The 11,478-nt window shown below is 38.7% G+C and overlaps 2 non-coding genes across 3 annotated transcripts; both read left to right on the plus strand.

Annotated features, from left to right (window-relative positions):
- Positions 1–3,551: 3,551 nt before the first annotated feature.
- Positions 3,552–5,415, plus strand: LOC101295369. Its single transcript, XR_185241.1, has 2 exons — positions 3,552–4,562; positions 4,895–5,415. It is a non-coding gene; the product is annotated as an uncharacterized LOC101295369 (transcript).
- A 4,799-nt stretch (positions 5,416–10,214) lies between these two features.
- On the plus strand, positions 10,215–11,478 carry LOC101294982. Of its 2 annotated transcripts, XR_185240.1 has the most exons (3): positions 10,215–10,996; positions 11,093–11,196; positions 11,295–11,453. It is a non-coding gene; the product is annotated as an uncharacterized LOC101294982 (transcript). The 2 variants fall into 2 exon arrangements; XR_185239.1 differs by having other exon boundaries at positions 10,215–11,196; positions 11,295–11,478.

Consider the following 11,478-nt stretch of genomic DNA (forward strand, 5'->3'; position numbering starts at 1 on the left):
CCAGAGGTAAGACAACTATACTGTGTGAATACTTATGCATGGGTATGGCCATACATATATTGAAAGACCAGGTTTGGTTAAAAATGATGCAATACATCAATTATATAACATTGGCCCTGAGCTGTTATAACTTCTGGATATATATTTTGAGGCTGTGGATACACTAATAAATGAAGCAATGTAATTACTTATTGAATTTGATAGAACTCCTTACCTTGGAGTTTTGGGTATACTTCATACCTGAATGCTAGGTTACAAAACCTGAGCTTAGCTCTTAGCCTGACTGAGGCAACCATTCAAGAGTAAATGGGTATATTCTGAATGAATGTTACAAATGGTTGGAAGTCGCTCTATTGAAGAAAGCACTTCTTGATAAACTTGTGTCTTTGGCTTGGTTTATTGACCAAGTATGTGATTGTCAAAGAATGATGCATTCTTATATGGAGTAAGGCTCCACTCCAATGCTCTCCGTGTCTGTATTTTTTTTTTTAATCTTAAGGGCTATTATAGTTATGATCAAATGGCTCAATTTTAGCCTGTTAATGTGGAGTTGGACATCAAATAGTTTGTCAATGAACCATTTAGATCACATATTCCATATATAAACAAAATACCATTTAGTGTAAATGGTGATCAGGTGGGTATTTGTAATGTGTGTAGAGATAGATATGTAGAGTAATTGTGAGGGCACCAGAAGAATGCAATGGACAACTCACATTTATCTCTAGAGTCCAGTTGGATATGTTTGATCTAACATACGTTTGCTTGAGACCTATTGTATAATATGTTTTATAAGAACACACATGTTTTGGTTGGTCTGGTATAGCGCAAAGGAAACACTGTGACTGCATATAAACAATGCTAAACATCATGTACTATGATATTCTTGCCCTTTATCACACACCTTTGGTTTTAAAACATTGTTTAGATCAAGTCTTCACAAAGCAAAGAACTGGATGTAGTATGATGATACTATTGTTGACCTTAATTATTATTTACTTGCATAGCGAGATAGGAGATCTATTGTAGCATAAAAGGGATAAATATAGGCATGTGTTGTGTAAGTATGATTATTGCGTAATTGCTCGAGGTATGTAGTCTGTCATAGACTCGGTGTGTAGACAAGTATATGCTGACCATATGATAGATTATATGAGTGTCCAAAGAATGAACTTTGACATTTGATTTTGAAACTCTAGAGTGATGTCTTCTTGGTTTGGTTTAAATTGGGTTTGGATTACTGATCTAAAATGAGCACTTGGGAAACCTTGTGTGCTGGAATATCATGTAGAGGCCACTGTTATTGGTATATCTACGTTTTCTTTTCTTGACGGAATCATAGCAGTATCTATTACGAAATTTTCTTATTTTGGGTTGAGAATCAGTATAGTGGATGCCTGGATGGCACAAGACTTAACCCAGGTTTCACTACATTTAACCTATGGCCTAGCTTGATTATTGTGTGCATGATATTGTCAGGACTTTTCAATCATTACGGGGTAATGGCCCCTTACAAAATTAACATATTTGTTCGTACTTGGTAAAATGTAAATGGTTGGTTACATGTGAATGGCTATTCTAAGGAATGATTACTGAAGTAACGAGTCTCTCCATTATAAATGTCATTACAAGAGTTTCCGATATGTCGCTATAAATTTTGAGGGCGAAATTTTATTTAGAGGGGTAGATTGTAATACCCTGTATTATAATAATATTTATAACAAGGTTGAATAATTATTTAGTAAAAAATGTTAGTAAAAGAAAATAATATATATATATATAAAATAAAAACAAAAAAAAAGGAAAGAAAATGAATGAGGAAGAGATTTGGAAGGGTCGAGAAGATGTGAGAAAGAGGATGAGGATTCTCGAGATAATACGTGCATCCTTGACTTTAGTGATGACCGACTTAGAAACATTTTGAGAGCAGGAGGGGTTTCTGGAGGGGGAAGGAGGAAAAGTGCGGGGGATACGTCTCTCACTCTCTCTCTAGGGAATAGAACGATTGACGGAGGGATCCTTTGAGGAGAGCCCATCATCCTCAACCTAGGAGAAGGACCTGACAACCTGAATCGAGATATGTATGGTATCTCTCGAGTTCTCTAGAGAAGGAGTGAGAGGATTGGAGATCACACCGACCTCCAAAGCCTTCTCTCTAAGTTCGTTGGTGTCCGACTCCTTAGTCGAATGGCAATCAATTAGCCGTCGTTGTTATTCGGTTCGTCATGTGAGAAATCGAGTCGAATGAGATTAGAAATCGACAACTCGTCGATCAGTTATAGTTAGAGATAAAAAGGTAAACCCGACGTTACCTAAGATAAATAAATTTTCAATTTTGGACAATGAATATGATTCTGGATTATGGGTATTGTTGGGTTAATGCTGATGTTGATTTCAATGTTGTTTTGAAAGGCTGATTGATGATCATAGATTTTGCTTATTGATCAAGTTGTTCTACAAATTGTGGTAGTATTTAAGGATAAATTTGTTTATTTATTCATGTAAATTTAAGGTCAAGGTGTCACACGATCGACGCGGTCAACTCTAATTACATTTACTTTCAGTATAGAGAGCCAAACCATCGGGATATAATTGACACAAGTTTTTTATATGAGTTCATACACAATAACCATATGATTATACGATGTCGAAAAAATTAAAAATAATGTTTAGAATATTGCAGTTCGACGTGTTTTCATACAATTAGGATGAGTCTCCCATATTTAGAAAACTCTTAGTGTTTTTATGCGTTGTGTGAGTGAAAACTAGAGTTATTTTAAAGAGTGACTTGTTAGAGTGAAAAGTTTCCCGTTCTCACGATTAACTGAATGCCTATATATTCTTTCTTCTCAGACAACAAAATATGCAATTTATGTTGTCTAATTTGTAAAATGGATATAGAAAAAATAAGAACAACGGGAAATCTCCCGCTCTTACTATTTAAGGATGTCTTTTTTTTTGTCATTTCTTAGACAATCAAAATTTCGAGTTATATTGTATGATTTGTGAAACGAATTAAAGGTCCAAAAGTTAGCCATATGACTCAAAATTTGAAGGACTTGACACTTTGACCAAAAAAAACAAAAAAAACTAAAGCACTCCCATCCTCTCACGTACAATTGTTAAGTCATTTGACTCAAACTAAAGGGCTCAAAACCTATCGACAGTTCGAGAGAGAACAGGGCAGAGGCGCCGCTCTCCTTCCAGGCGCGCCTCCGTCGTCGTCTGGCCGCCGCTGGCTAATCGGTGATCAGCGTTCAACTCCCCTCTCTCTCCTCTACCTTCTCATAACCACAAACTCGACATGTATGCACCCCTATCTTAGATCGAAAATCCAAACGCTAACCCCAATTCCTAATCCCGACCGATTCCCTTCTTGTCCGGCGAGCTCAAGCTTCTCTAAGGTAATCCCTTCTCTCTTCCTTCAATTTCAGTCTCTCTTGAGCTTCTATTTCCAAATTCGAACCCCGATCTCACTTTCCTCTTCTTTGTCTGGGTTTCTATTTCTCCGGCGAGTCCCCTTATTTTTCCGGCCGCAACGGCGCTTGCATGCATGAGGAGGAGCCACAGACACTGCTCGGACCAGCAGCAACATGGAGAGGCTTGAGACTTCGAGTTGGGTTTCAGCAGAAGAAGAAGAGAAGGTACATGTGTTTGAATGATCTACTGGGTTTTTTTTTTCTTTTTTTTCTCTTTCTAATGGAACGATTTACTAGCTTTGGTGGTGATGGAGATGGAGTTACAAGCCGATACATGTGTTATTTTTCTGATGCATAACCGTAACTTCGAAAAATCATAAGTAATTGTAGAAAAATCCTTCATAGACTAGCATAGCGCATATCACATACTCTAGTTAACATTAATCGATCAGAAGCTTGAATCAACTATGCTTTAGTGTGGTGTGGTGTCAAAAGCAGTTGTCCAATCCAGTCCTGATGGTATTGATATTTTCTTTTCCTATTATCTTTAGTCAATCTATTGCCTGCTTCGGCTTTTGTCAATCTTGGTGCTCATTGTGAAAAGAAGTATTTGCTTATGTGATTCATCTGATCATCTCATCTCTATGAACTGATGTAATTGCGTTGTACTTTTCAATAATGCTTTTTGTCTACTTAGTATAGTGTAAATTGAGAATGAGAGAGCTAGTGATAGCCGAATATGCAAGAACCATATGGTATCATGAACTGTCTTAAGCACATCGACACCAGCTTAATTTCTTGCCCTGGAAATTATAATGGTGTCATGATATATACTTTCATTATAACTAATATTAAGCTGGCCTAAAGATATTCATATATTTTTGTTGATCGAGTATTTATATATACTGTACAGTGGAGACTAAATTCTTGATAACACATTAATACTGATGGATATAATTTCAAGTAGATTGTTTACTACATATCAAGTCATTAACCTTTGATGACATTAGCGAGTGAAGAGATAAGGATGGTGCTTTGGTGTTGGCGGTGGATGACAGAAGAAAAGAAAGAGAAAGGAGAAGGGAAAAGAGAGATGATCGTACTAGAGCTCGTCTTTCAAATGGAATTTCTATAAACTACAAGGTATCTCTTGCTTATGTTTTAGTCAGACTCGGACATGTACTTGATTTTAGTTTATCTTCTAATAAATAAAATTCAGTGCTCATCATTGTAAGAAGATTGAAATATGAAGGATGATGCAACTTGATAATGTCCTGTCATACGTTATTATGAGCTATATAAGCATAGCGCGTCTAAGATTGAGCGTCATTTTGAAACTTCAGATGTCATGCCCCAGCTATATTTTTTTTCAAGTTTTTATGCTAAATTTCTTTCACTGTTATTGATAAAATATACACAGAATACTTACTGTAGTTACACTAAATTCATGTCTTCGTTTTATGCTTCAATCACAGATTTCAAAAAGTGAGGCTCGGGGAGGTTTGATGAGGCTTATAGTCGGTGGTGGATAGGCTACCGAAAGTTCTGAATCAAAAGGTTCTGTTGTTGTGGGTGTAAGAACTCTTAGTGAGGCAGGTCGTGTTGGCAACTTTTCAAGAGAGCAGGTATGGCAGTTTACTTGTATTTGATTTGTGAACGAATTTGTCCAATACTGTTCAATACAGGAGGAGATTCTTTCCTCTTCAATAAAGCATTATATTGTATTTTGAGATAGGTTCTTGTTAAATGAATTAACTATCAAAAAGTGTAATCATGTGAAATATGTTTCACATCTCACAAGTAATTGCTAAATAGCTTAGTCCTGACCTGTTAATTGTGAGCCGTTTTACAATGTTATCCATACTGCCTCAGTTGGTCTCACTGTTTTGGGCCAAGGAGTAGTCTTTGCTTTGGGTTTAGGCTTTAGAGTCTTGTTGTTGTGTTTTGCGTTGATGAACGCCTTTCTTTTGGTAAACAAACTTGTGTTTCTTATAGGAAAAAAGAAAAAGTACCTACCTTGGGAAAAACATTATACTGTATAATGTAGTTTTTTTTTTTAGTTGCAATTATCCTCAGCCCTACACTCCATCTCCACTTTTTTCTCTCCCCCGTACAAAAAGAGTCCAATTCAAAAAGTGTGTCAATTGCCGTTTGTGTCTATACAATTCCTTTTTTTTTTTTTCATTTTTTTATTTCTAATTTTGAAGTTTCTATTCTGCCCATGGTTTTATAAATCCTTAAACTTGAAATTTTAATCAATCAAGGGTGTTATAGGAAGTTTAAAATTTAACCATTCAGACAACAATTTGCTTTATTAATAGTAGATTTCATTGGATGTATGCTTATGATATTCATCAAGGCCAAATTACATTGCAGTAGTTGCAAGATGTTTACATGACATGGTAATATGAGAAATATACTCAGATCATTATATGTGGTATTGCATAATCATTAAGGCCAAGTTACATTGCAGTAGTTGCAAGATGTTTACATGGCATGGTAATATGAGAAATATACTCGGATCATTATATATGGTATTGCATAATCATTGTTTGATAATTGTATCGGAGCTTACACATTTTTGCTGAGATCGTCTTATGTATATGCATCAATATTGTTCTCAGGTAGAACTTTCTGTGTGAACCACCTGAGTAATTGCTCATCGGAGTCCATTGAGGAATTTATTTCTAAGGAACTCCGCTTCACTTTAAGAGATAATGGGATGTGTGCCGCTTTCCAATTGCTTCACATGGTATTTGAGGTAATCCCATTGTGACTCGTAGTCTTTCCGCTGAATTTAAATGTTTGGGACATTCGTGTTGTCTGCATGTTTTCTCCATGTTTTCTCCATATCTGAAGCGACATAAGAGTAGAAACATATCAGGTAAACTTTTTCTGTTCAAGTCCTTCCCCTTTTTCGCACTTTATATCTCTCTCTGAAATTTCTATACTGAAGAAATGAAGAAACATTTGGAATTAACACTAGTAAAAAAAATTCCCCTATTTGGAGGCACCACTTTCTATCTCACTTTATGGAATTAAATCAAATTTGCTGGTTATATGGAGTTAACTAGAAAATAGGAAGTAATCTTTATTGCTTTTAAATATGTATCTGCATAATAATGCTTAGAAATAATGACCCTGATTCTTAGAAGATTATCAACATCAGTGTATCAACAAGTAGTTTGAGCTATCTTTCTTTTTATTCTTTTGTGAAACATAGATCGTAGTTGACTGGGGCAAAAATGGTGGATTCTTGGATGCAGGGATAGGCCAATAGTTAGTGTAGAAAAACTTAAACAGATGGAGCAATTTTCTTAATGTATATTGAATTGTGTTTTGATGATTTACATTGCTATGTTTATATAGAGGATTCAAGTCACTATTTGAATCCTACCTAAGACTGAAAATAGTATGGACAAAGCCATTTACACCATGCTGGTAAGCCATGCTCTAGTGATTGATAAAGTAAAGCCTATTAGAAGCCATGCTGCTAATTAGCCATGCTGCTGCAACACTAACACTTGCTTTATCAAACACCATGCTGGTTCAACAGTAACTTCATGCTCCACATGAGCATAACACCCAACTGCTCACTGCACAAGGCTTGATGTGCAGTGACTTAGATATATGCACTATAACTCAATACTCCCAATACTCCCCCTCAAGCTAGATCAAGGAGAAACCTTGAGCAAAGCTTGGCAAAACATACGAAACCTTTATTTATTTTTTTTCTCCAAGTTTGTTCCTTCTTGTTCTTCACCTCCACAGAACTAAAACTCCAATAGTCCAACACTGGAGAAAAAAAAAATTTGGACAACGGATTCTCTTCCTAAATAGAATGGAAAAGATTAGAACATGACCATGGATCAGATTTCTCTTCCATAATAGAAAGAAGAAATCAATGGTCAAGAGATAAAGAGTCTTATACAAAAGAACTCTGAATAGATCTCTCTTCCATAGGAAAGAAGAAATTAGAAATCAGAAATAGACACTGATAGTCCAACATCGGCAAAGATGAGCTCCCATTAGAACCTCGGACAACAGATCTCTCCACCAAAATAGGATGGAAAAGATCAGAACATGACCATGGATCAGATTTCTCTTCCAAACCAGAAAGAAGAAATTAATGGCCAAGTCCTAATAGTTAGAGATAGAGTGAATATGGTGGGCTGGAGAATGTTGAGAGATTAAGAAAACATGAAGGTTTTAGAAGGGACATGGATTTTAGAAGGGAGAAATAGAATGAGGCAGGTTAGGCGAGAGGAAACAAGGGTAAGCCTTCAATAAGATAAAATCTTAATTCATTCCAATATGCGCTTCGGATTGCATGAGAAAGCCATTTATAGGTTTCAAATATAACCCTTAGTCTCCTAGAATACCATAAGACTAATATAACTTATTAGTAATAAGACTCTTAAATACTTAAGACTTAAATAGGTAAAGATACACTTCGTACGGCCCTTCGGTTATTACCTCTTCCCGCTTCGTGCGGCGTCTTGGCAATTACCCCTTACCACTTTGTGTGGCGTCCTTTCGGTTATTACCCCTACCGTTTCGTCGTCGGCGTCCCGGTTATTACCCCTAACGCTTCGTGCGGCGTTCCGTTGGTTATTACCCTTTTTCGCTTCGTGCGGCGTCCCTTCGGTTATTACCCCTTGCCGCTTCGTGCGACATCCATTCGGTTATTACCCCTTGCCGCTTCGTGCGGCATCCTGTCGGTTATTACCCCTTACCGTTTTTTGCGGCGTCTAGTCGGTTATTACCCCTACCGCTTCGTGCGGCGTACCTTCTGTTATTACCCTTTCCCGTTTCGTGCGGCGTCTTATCGGTTATTATCCTTCCCGCTTCGTGAGGTGTCCATTCGGTTATTATCCCTACCGCTTCGTGCGGCGTCCATTCAGTTATTACCCCTTTCCATTTCATGCGACGTCCATTCGGTTATTACCCCTTGCCTCTTCATGCGGCGTCTATTCGATTATTACCCCTTGCCGCTTCATGCAGCGTCCAGCCGGTACCTTACCGCTTCATGTGGCGTTCCTTCGGTTATTACCCTTTGCCGCTTCATGCGGCACCCTTTCGGTTATTACCCCCCTAGTCGGTTATTACCCTATGCCGCTTCGTGCGGCGTCCCTTCGTGCGGCATCCATTTGATAATTACACCATACCTCTTCGTGCGGCGTTCCGTCGGTTATTACCCCTTCCCGCTTCGTGTGGCGTCTCATTGGTTAATACCACTTGCCGCTTCGTGCGGCGTCCCTTAGGTCATTACCCCTTGCCGCTTCGTGCGGCGTCCCTTAGGTCATTACCCCTTGCCGCTTCGTGCGGCGTCTATTCGGTAATTACCCCATACCGCTTCGTCCGGAGTCCCGTCGGTTATTACCCCTTCTTGCTTCGTGCGGCATCCCGTCGGTTATTACCTGTCCCGCTTCATGCGGCGTCGTTTTACCCCTTACTGCTTCGTGTGGCGTCGTTTTACCCCTTACCGCTTCGTGCGGCGTCCCGTCGGTTATTACATGTCCCGCTTTGTGCGGCATCCCGGTTATTACCTTTACCGCTTCTTGCGGCGTCCTTTCGGTTATTACGCCGCCCCGCTTCGTGTGGCGTCCAGTCAGTTATTATAGTTGGTGCAGACTCGTGAGAATTATAGTTGGACCTTAGGTTGCTGAAGGTGTTAGGCAGGGAATCCAAAGCTATATGAACAACCTGCTCCTCTGACATTCCCATCCTCAAGTCCCTGAGCCTACCATTAATCTCAATAAGCTGCATGATATGGACCCTCACATTCCCATTCTGAGGATACTTAAGCTCATGAAATTTCTTAAACAATCTGGCAACCTCAGCTTTCTCACTATCAATGTATTTCTCACCAATTGCCTCCAGAAAATCAAAAGCATCATCAGGCTCAACTATTGAACCTCTCACAATTTCAGACATGGTTTCCCTAATTACATTCTTAGCCATACGGTTGGTTCTATACCACTCCCTATAGTGCCATTTGCTATCCTCATCACCATCCTTATCTTGGGCACTAGGTTTGCTCTCCAAAAGGTAGTAATCCATGTTTTGCTGCATGGACAGGTAAAATTCAACTTGATTTCGCCATTTCTTATAGTTGTCACCATTGAGCAGTTCAACTTGTAGGGTAGCAATCATGATACCTTAACAGAAGAAAATAAAAGGTGTAAGTTACTGCAGGTACTAGTGGGGGCCACCCGCGCTTTGCTGCGGGTCAGTAAGTTACTCAGGTTTGCTTGAAATTGGGTTGACTACAGGAAGCTAATATCACGTTTATATACAAAATCGTAAATATGCAAGTATTCAGGAACTCAACAGTGAGTAGTTTGAAACTGATGTCACATTTATAGAGATAACATTCAGTAGCATGTAGCGGGGGTGCATAACTGCAAGTACATAACTGTTGTGTTTTACTTATTGTACATATATACCAAAAACTATTTGCCTACAGAGACCACCTGACTTCCGCTAGCTAACTAAAGCATCATATGAACAAAAGAGGGTCACAAAAGATGAACAAATGATGACTTTTTCCAGTATCCATTATCTTTACAAAAAATGGTTGTCAAAAGTATAGTTAGCTGATCATGGGAGGCCTATTATCTGTCTACTCTTGTTTGGATTTGTTCTTGCCACGGCCTCCTACGTCCCTGTAAATTTGATATGAAATTTTAGAGGATGAACTATAATGGGAAGACAAACATGCGATTAAAGGAGGTTTGCCGTGTTTACACTTGTTTGGGATTAGGGGTAGCCTTCTTTGATGAACCTCTATCAGTTTGGAGTATACGGTAGTCAGAAGAAATGTTTTGAGTATAAGTTGGTAAAACTGTGTATGTAAAAAGATGGCAGACAAAAGAGTGGGTGAAACAGTAGGCTATCATGCTTACCCTTGGTTGGATTTTGGAGTGGCTTTGGTCTCTTGTACCCTGACAATCAATAGACGGTAACATAATGTAATGGATACATTAAGCAGTAGATGCATAACCTTGATGGCTATGGAAACTTTGGGATTATTACCTTTTTGTTTTTCTTGAGAATTCCAGTAGCTGATTCAAAGTGCTTTCATTAGGTGACTCCAGTTTTCTCTTTGAGGAAGACTTTTCTGAGGTCATCGGCTCTTTTTTCTCTGTGTCAGTTTCTTTACTGTCAGTGTAAACACCCCTGACCATAAAATCATTTTTGTACCATACCCAATGTACCATATCTTGTATTTGTACACTGAATCAAGCATAACTTCTGGTATGGTTTTATCGCTGTTTCCGGAATTCACCAATTCACCACAGGTTATCCCGAATAGCGCATCAGCCGACGTGCCCATCAGCATAGCCTAAGTTGAATTATCTTCATCTTCAAGACGAACTTCCAGTTTGTGCCTGCGGTGGCAACATGCATGTGTCATTTAGGGTACATATGCAGGTTTCTGGTATACAGGCGAAAGTCATAACTTCAAGATATGGTTGTGAAGTGATGTATCTGTAACTCAATATTACTATATTAGTGGTTATTATATTGTGAATTGCAGAGGGAGGGACAAACAAATCGGAGAGCAAGCAAAGGTAAATGTTGGTATTGGATATGGAGTACATGTAAGATATAATTCTTCTTACATTGGCACCCCACCTTGTTCACCGTGTTGTGGACATGTATCGCAGAGTCAGATCCCATTTGCAGCTTAACTTTGCAAGTGGGGCAACCGAGGTAATACCATCCTTCACGAAAGAGGATCTTCGTGATCTTTGCTCTGCCACAGGTGAAGGTACTCCTGTAGCCAAATTATATCAGTCATAATGCAATAACATATGACAACATGAATGCAGTATAATGTCATCTTAGGTATGGTTACCTTGTTTACAGTTGGTTCATGCAAGATAAGGTTGCTGATAGTGATCATGTTTGCGCTGTCTACATCAGCACGGTTTGTGAATTGCGTTGAACTTTGAAGCCAGCTTTGGTGCATAACGTGGTCCAGAGAACCTGAAGTTGTAGTGAAATGGATAAAGCTTGATCTCAAACAACAATGAAAAGCACTTTGTGTGAT

The sequence above is a fragment of the Fragaria vesca genome, linkage group LG7 (assembly GCF_000184155.1).
Source record: "Fragaria vesca subsp. vesca linkage group LG7, FraVesHawaii_1.0, whole genome shotgun sequence".
NCBI classification, from domain to species: domain Eukaryota; kingdom Viridiplantae; phylum Streptophyta; class Magnoliopsida; order Rosales; family Rosaceae; genus Fragaria; species Fragaria vesca.